Source organism: Emydura macquarii, unplaced genomic scaffold (genome assembly GCF_026122565.2).
Source record: "Emydura macquarii macquarii isolate MOO-44397 ecotype Brisbane River unplaced genomic scaffold, CSIRO-AGI_Emac_v2 contig_1676, whole genome shotgun sequence".
NCBI lineage: Eukaryota > Metazoa > Chordata > Testudines > Chelidae > Emydura > Emydura macquarii.
The window spans coordinates 2,395,417-2,403,976 of record NW_027131813.1 but is presented as its reverse complement, the minus strand read 5'-3'; the positions used below and the strand labels follow the sequence as shown (position 1 = coordinate 2,403,976).

Genomic DNA, 8,560 nt, shown 5'->3' with positions numbered 1-8,560 from the left:
GCCAGAGGTCCAGGCCTGCCTTGGGATCCTCTCCCATGGAGGGAGCTTTGGAAAAGGGCCAGGAGAGACACTGGGAAAAGACGGAGCTCCCGTGGTGAGCCTTGACAAACGGGCCCAACGCCAGGGAGGCAGCCCTGGGGCTGGGGCTCTGAGGGAGATGGATGTGCACACAGAGCTTGGGGAGAGGCAGACCAGGAGCTGGGCCTCCAGGGAGAAAGCACGGGGCGATGTTGCTCTGGACAAGAGCAGGCAAGAACTCTGAAGAGCCTGGGAAGGGGCAAAAAGCCTCTGGAGGAGTGAGCCCAGAAGGAGGCTGGAGAAAAGGTCCTAGAGACGGGTCTGGGAGGAGTGGTCCAGAGAGACAGCAGACCTTAGCTGCTTACCCACAGGGTCCTGGACTAGAACTGAGCATAGAGGGAGGCCTGGGTTCCCCTACCAGCCACTGAGGTTTGTGGCATGAAAGCCTTCTGAGACACAGGATGTAAAGACCACAGAGTCCAGAGTCCAGCCGAAGGCCTGCAGTAAGTTTGTTGGACTGTTGTTTTGTGGGACAGCACTAGACGTGGCTGGAGAGCCATGTCATGGGAAAAAGCCGAACACTGAGCAGAGGGTTGGACTAGATGACCTCTTGAGGTCCCTTCCAACCCTAATCTTCTACGATTCTATGATTGTAGGGCTGGAGTGGCTGTCAGCAGGGGCATTGAGGATGAGAGCATGCTGCACCATGTCCGGCCACACGGGTTTACGCCAGCGGTGAGTCATTCTTCTACACTGTATAAAAGTTTTCATATGGCAGTTATATGGGTATAAAAGGCGCTTATGCCAGTATAACTTATTCTGGTTCGGGAACAGAAATAAGCTTTACCTTTGTACGACTGCACCCATGTTAGGGGTTGTACTGGTATCACTATATCAGTTTTTTTTAAAATCACGCCCCTAACGGACATAGCGAAACTGGTATAACTTTTCAAGTTTAAATCAGGACTTTATGGAGCAAAATTGCTGAATCAGAGGGACTTAAGAGTCTCTTGACATCATTAAGAGCATAGTCTCATGAAAAGAAGTAGCCAGTTTGACTTTCTGTGATTCACAGGGTCACATTACGAGGACAGAGAAGAAGGATGATCCAATGGTTAGAGTTGTCATCATAAACTCCAGGTCAGTTCCCTGCTCTGCCATCAACTTCCTGTGCGACTTTCATAGAATCATAGGGTTAGATGGGCCCATAACCCCCTGCCAAGATGCAGGATTTGTTGTGTCTAAACCATCCAGCCTCCTTTTGAAAACCTCCAGTGAAGAAGCTTCCACAACCTCCCGAAGCAGTCTGTTCCATTGTCCTACTGTTCTTAGGAAGTTTTTCCTAATACTTAATCTAAATCTGCTATGCTGTAGTTTGAACCCATTGCCTCTTGTCTTGCCCTCTGTGGCAAGAGAGAACAACTTTTCTCCATCTTTTTTCATGGCAGCTTTCAAATATTTGAAGACCGCTATCCTGTCTCCACTGAATCTCCTCTTTTCCAAACTCAGTATCCCTAGTTTCTTCAGCCTTTGCTCCTATGGCTTGCATTTCATCCCTTTGATCATCTTTGTCAATCCGTTCCAGTTTCTCCACATCCTTTCTATACATTAGTGACCAAAACTGGACAGAGTACTCCAGCTGAGACCTAACCAGCGCTGAGTAGAGCGGTACTATCACCTCCCGTGACTTGCATGCTATGCCTCTATTAATGCAACCTAAGATTGCATTTGCTTTTTTTGCAACACCGTTGCACTGCTGACTCATGCTGAAGTTCTGATCCAGCAGAACTCCCAGATCCTTCTCTGCAGTGCTACTGCCAAGCCAGTTATCCCCCATTCTGTATTGGTGAATTTGTTTTTTCTTCCCTCAGTGTAGCACCTTACAGTGGCTGGAGCAGTGAGGACCTGGGGCTGTTAGGCAGGACTGTATATTAATAGATGGTGGTGGGTCATAAGTTGTAAATAAATAGCACTGGTGGGAGCACGAAGCTGACGTCTACAAGTGGTTTGTGGGCACAGAGGACCCGATCAGCAGGGGCCTTGTGCAAACCTGCTACAGGTGGATAATTGACCCCAGAAGATCCTGTGTGGCCATCAGAAAATCAATTCATCTCTCTGGGCCCCAGTTCCCCATCTGTAAAGTGGGATTCATAATTCTTCCTTTGTCTATTCAGATTGTAAACCCCATTTGGGGCAGGGCCTGTCTCTTACTGTGTTGGTACAGTGCCCCATGCAATGCAACCCTGCTCTTGAGAAATCTAGGTGCTAGTGTTATACTACTACCAGACAAGAATCACAGCAGCACACAGGACACAGCAAGGGTCACGTCATGTCCTTTTGTTTAATAAGTGGATGGAAGGCCCAGGAGTATAACAGCTTGTTCTGTTGATTCTGCACATCCCAAGCAGGGTTTTTCAGGCTTCCTCTGGTTTCTATTGTTTACAGCACTGCCACGCACTGTTATTGCAGCACCCAATTCTGTTTGTGTCATAGGTACAAGACAGTTTGCAGACACCACCGAATTTCACACAGTCCTGTGTGTCCCGGGGTACCCCATACCCTGCACAAGGGAAAGAAAGGGTAGGTATGTATTAAGGCCCTGTGGAAAAGCAGAGCATTGCACACATATGCAGATCACAGAACAAGCTCACTTCTTGGGTAGAATAGGTGGTGCCCATCTGACATGGCCATTCTGTAGGTGCCCAAGGATGGGGTGACAAATCTCCCTCTTGCATCCATCCCCCCCCCCCTCAAGAGGCCAGGCAGAATCACAGTCCCTAAGTTTCTGAACAAAGGGGCTGGTCCCCCCCCTTCCCCATGGCACTATACACTCCAAGGAGGGAGAGGGGGAGGAGGAAAAGTGTCTCACCCCATATTGGCCATCAGAGCTTGTCAGCTACTGAAGGGGTGTAGCAGTGGGCACAGTAAACCCTGAGGGCCTGCCTGGGAGTTCTAGCTCCCTTCTTGAGGTACAACACCCCCCCATACTCCCCCTGGGCCAGGGCAGTCCCACACCACCCTCACTTGTAGCCTAATCTCTCTAGCTATACACATCTATATATAGATATAGGCATTATATTGATTACTAGAGTTGGCAGGTTCTTGTCCTAAGATCAAGCCCAGTATTATTCAAATTATTATATAGTTGGGAACCCCGATGTGCACTATAGAGATTCTTCTATATTTACAACTAGTTTATTAATACATTTAGCACAGTCACAAACATCCTAGCTGTACATCCACGCAGCCATCTACTCACACCATCCCTTATAGATCAGCCTGCACTGTTGGCCATCATCTTCCTCATCACCACCATCTTCCCCCCCTCATCACCAGGGCCATCATTCTGGTACCTCCCCCAGGGCTACATCTCTTTCTCCTACTGTCCCTAGGCTGGGACAGAACTTTTATAATACCATACGCTGACTCCACGGTGTTTGATGCATAGTCAGTGGGGGTTTTCCCTCTTTTCCTTGTTTGTATTTCCTCGTCTTACTAATGCTGGAGTGTCCTTCTCCTATAGGTTAGTATATCAATGATCTCAACTCATTGTCATATACGTTAATTTGTTGCCATTGCCCTCTTGTGGTTAGATATTGGCAGCGGTAGCTCATGTACCTGTTATGGGTGTAAATCTGTTGCCATGACACCCTTATGGCTGGGTCATGTTCCTGTAGTCAGAAATACCCCGTAAACACTCTATTTTCAGATCCCCGGTACTTGGGGTTTTCTGTTGGGCCATTTATCTGTTCAACATTCATAGGCCTCAAGCCTTATGCTAACTCACTGACGCTAAAGTCTTACAGGATACAGGCCTGTAGGTTCCTGGCATGACTGCTGAATATAATAAAGGCAGCTAAATATAATGAAGGGAAGGCAAACTAGCCCATGGACTACCCAATGCAGGCCATTGGCTTTAAGATCACAACTGAGCAGCAGGTGGCTCGAATTTGGTATTCCTTGCTGAATATTCGTGGGAGCTAATTTCAGGGCAGATGCCATTCTGGCCCTGGTCTCCTAACACTGGAGATAAGGTCCCACCTTTGCTCTCTTCCCAGGCCCAGAAAATGGGCAGGATCAGACTGGAGAGCAGAATCCGAACGTTTGTTTCTTGGCAACCTTTTGTTGTTCAGGTGGTGTATGGGCGGGAGGTAAAGGGAGGCAGATATTTCAGCGGTAACTGCATTATATTTGATGAAAATACACTCATGTAAAGCTGGGGTGATTGGACAATCAGGCCTTAAGTTTCCGAATAAGAGGCAATTGACGCTGCTGTTTACAGTGAGGTACATTGATATTCAGTCCTGTTTAGTAGTGAGGGACCAAAATCTCTTCTTGGTTCAAAGACTCCAAGGCCGGAGGGCACCATTTTGATATCTAGTCTGATCTCCTGTATAGCACAGGCCAGAGAACATCCTCAAAATAATTCCTAGAGCAGATCTTTTAGAAAAACATCTAATCTTGATTTGATAATTGTCAGTGATGGAGAATCTGCCATAACTCATGGTAAGTTGTTCCAATGGCTCGTGACCCTCACTGTCAAAAATGTACGCCTTATTTCCAGTCTGAATTTGTCTAGCTTCAACTTCCAGCTATTGGATTGTCTTATACCTTTCTCTGCTAGCCTGAAGAGTCCACTACTAAATATTTGTTCCCTGGGTAGGTGCTATAGACTGATCAATCACCTCTGAACCTTCTCTTTATTAAGATAAATAGACTGAGCTCTTTGAGTTTATTACTATAAAGTATGTTTTCTAATCCTTTAATCATTATCACGGCTCTTCTCTGAACCCTCTCCAATTTATCCACGTCTTTCTTGAATCGTGGACACCAGAACTGGACACAGTTTTCCAGCAGCAGTTTTACCATTGCCAATAAAGAGGTAAAAGAACCACTCCACTTAGACTTGAGATTCCCTTGTTTGTGCATCTAGGGATTGCATTAGCTATTTTGGCCACAGCATCACACTGGGACCTCATGTTTACCTGATTATCCACCATGACCCCAAATCTTTCTCAGAGTCACTGCTTCCCAGGGTAGACTCCCCATCATATAAGTACATACTTTGTTCCTAGATGTATACATTTACATTCAGCTATATTAAAACATATATTATTTGCTTGGGCCACCTTACCAAGTGATCTGGCTAGCTCTACATTAGTGATCTGTACTCTTCGTTTTTTATCACTCTCACAGTTTGTGTCATCTGTAAAACTTTATCAGTGATGATTTTATGTTTTCTTTAAGGTCATTACTAAAAATGTTAAATAGTGTCGGACCAAGAACCAGTGTTTGTGGAATACCACTAGAAACATACCCATTCAATGATGAGTCTTCATTTACAATTATCTTTTGAGATCTATCAGTTAGCCAGCTTTTAATCAATTTAATGTGTGCCATGTTAATTGATTATTGTTCTAGTTTTTTTAATCAAAATGTCATGCTGTACCAAGTGAAATGCCTTACAGACATTTAAGTATATTTCATCAACACTATTATCTTCATCAACCAAACCTGAAATTAAAAAAAAAAAAAAATCAAGTTAGTGTCACAGGATCTATTTTCCATAAACCATATTGATTGGCATTAGTTACCTTACACTCCCTTAATTCTTTATTAATTGAGTCCTGTATCAGCCTCTCCGTTATCTTGCCCAGGATCAATGTATCCAGACAGGAGAAAAGGCAAAAGTGTTTCTAAAAACAGTCCTTCTACTTCAGGGGGATTCCTCCTGGCAGCTCCCCACAAACCCTGTCATCTCTGGAGTTCCCTTCCCTCCTTGGTACTCTTATTGGGAAGGGTCTCAAAGGAGTTCGGCTGTCTTAATTCAGTCCCATTCGTAGACAGGAGCAGGATTTGACCAGGGAGCAGAATCTGAAACTGTTTCTTGACTCCTTTTTCTGATTTATCATTCAGATGATCCTTGGGGTGAGAGCTAATGGTAGGCAGCTATTTGGGGCCCGACTTTCCTTTTACTTAAATCAGGAGTAATTGCATTGAATTCAATGGAGATACAACCGCATAAAGCCGGTGTGATTGGACAAACAGGCCTTTAGTTCCCCAATCAAAGGAAACTGAAAAGTGCTATATTCAGTGAGATGTACCAAAGCTTAATCGAGTTTAATACTGAAGGAGCAAATTCTCCTCTGAGTTATATGAGCATATCCCCAGTGACACACAGTGTCACACAGTGATACACCATTATTTTATCCTCATCCCCACCAGGAACCATGTTTGCTGTCTGTTATGCTTTCCTCTTACCTGTGGTGGCCATAGAGACCACTAAGAGAACAACAAACACAAGGTAGAGGATCTTCATGGCTCCAGGTCTGCTGGGATCTCAGCAAGCCTAGAGAGAAGAGAAACAAAGAGGGTCTTTAAATGATGAAGCGGAGCAGTCTTTGTATTTATAGAAAGTTTCCTAGTATAGAGCAAGGCGCAGGGAGGAGCATAAATTAATTATCTTGAATTGCACATTGTTTGCAACTTATCACCCATGAATGTCATGTTGACCCATTGATTCAGCTCACAACACACACATTCCACTTATTCAATATTGATTGTTCATTGCTCCTTCCCATGTGACATTTACCCTGGAAGCCAGATTGGCAGGGGGAATTCATCCACCTTCACATCCAGCTTCTTGGGGTTGGAGGGAATTTGGGAAATCTCAAGTTTGTTTCTGTTAACAGAAGAACAATATAAATGGTGGCTGTAAGAAGACGGATGGAAATGGTTACCTCTTTGGAGTTGTGCTACTGGGAAATGGATGAGACTTAACAGGATACAGTCATCTGGGAGTGAGGAATAGCATCCATCTGCTGAAGTACTTTTGTCCTCCTCTCCCACGCACACAGGAGACATCTAGGACTAGTTGAAAATTTTCCATCAAAAAGTTGTTCTGATGGAAAATGGCTATTTTGTTGAAATAAAAATTTCTTTGAGAAAAGTCCGTTTTCAAATTTTTTTTTCAGGTTTAACTTGGTAAAAATGGGAAGAGAAAAACTACGCTGCTTTCAACCATCCAAATCTGAGAATTTTGAGAAAATAGAATCTTTGGCAAAACAACATTCTTGTTTATGGCCAAATTTTCCAAAACCCAAAGAAGTTCTGTTTTCATTTGTGACAAAAACGTAAAAACTTTTGAGAAATATTTTGAAGAAAAAAACCTTTTTCTCAGCAACAGAACTATTTCCCACCCCCCAGCCGTAGAGCTAACACAATTGTCTATGCTATAAATCTGGACTTCTACTTTTGGCATAGTGATGATCATCAGTATATGAGACTCCCACTGATGTGTGTGTCAGACAGAAGAAGAATTTCAGCCACAATTAGACCATTCATGGATGCTCTAAATGTGCTTGTCTGTTTATCATCCTCTTGCATCGTGTCATAATTGCAGACTGTGATCTCTATGAGGCAAAAGCTGTAATTGCTTTTCTAATTTGTGCTTTGCTCATTTGTCCTGGCACACTGGACCCTGATTAGGGGTCCTAGGAGGTAACATAAGACAAATAATAATTCTTCAAGGCTTCTTCGAGACTGGAGAGAGTTACTGAAATTGAACGGAAGACGATCAGTTCGCAGATGCAGTTATTTTTAACTGGACGCTTGGAGCTGCCAACTCTTGCTATTTGATTTCAGCTCTCATGATATTTGGTGATTTCGTTAAAGCCCCTGGACTGATATTGTTATGCTGGAAGGTGTTCATGGCTTTCATCAATCAAAGACCTGGTTAAAAAGTCTCTAGGGGTGTTCCTTTTTCAGCCTAAATGGAAGGAGCAGTGATGCTCCTTTATATACGATAGCTGGAAAGAATAGAAGGCTATTGCCTAAGGCGCCGGGAGGCATGACAAAGACTGAGAAGAGTAATGCCATATGGTGATCTCAGGGGATTCCCTAGGACTGGTTGCAAACCCAGAGGCTAGGAGATTGACTGGTGTCAGGGATGTCAGAGAGGCAGGAAGCCACTGGACAGTGAGAGAAGCAGTTGTGATTGGCCCTGAGAGGGAGAAGCAGGACAGAGCTCCTTGGGGCACTGGACTGGCTGTAGAGGCAGGCTTAGAAATTGTGAGCAAAAAAACTGCCAAGCTGTTGTTATTTCTACTGGGTTGAAGGGAACAGGACTTTGCTGTTTCAATGGGAACTAACTGGCAATTTTTTAAAAGCCCTTTGAACCCAGAAAACTGCATGTGAAAGAGGGAGAATTCCACCTCTGCATCTGGCTTCCAGGTGTTTGGGAACTGTACAAATGTCACATGGGAACGGACAATGTGAAATGAATAAGTGGGAAGTGTATATTGTGAATTGACCCACTGGGTCAGAGAGACATTAATGGGTGTTGAGCTGCAAACAGCATGTAATTTAAGATCAATTAATTTATGTTTCTCTTTGAACCCTGGTCTCTATTAGGAAACTTTCTATAAATAGGACTTTTCTGCTTCATCATTTAAAGACTAAATCTTTACTGACCTTCCACCATGAGGATCTTTTACCTCCTATTTACTATTCTCTTATTGGTCTTCGTGGCCACCCCAGGTAG

General features: G+C 44.2%; 1 long non-coding RNA gene across 1 annotated transcript; it reads left to right on the top strand.

The window, feature by feature from the left end:
* Positions 1–1,115: 1,115 nt before the first annotated feature.
* On the top strand, positions 1,116–6,929 carry LOC137158424 (uncharacterized). Its single transcript, XR_010921416.1, has 3 exons — positions 1,116–1,158; positions 2,512–2,602; positions 6,711–6,929. It is a non-coding gene; the product is annotated as an uncharacterized lncRNA (long non-coding RNA).
* The last annotated feature ends 1,631 nt before the right edge of the window (positions 6,930–8,560 follow it).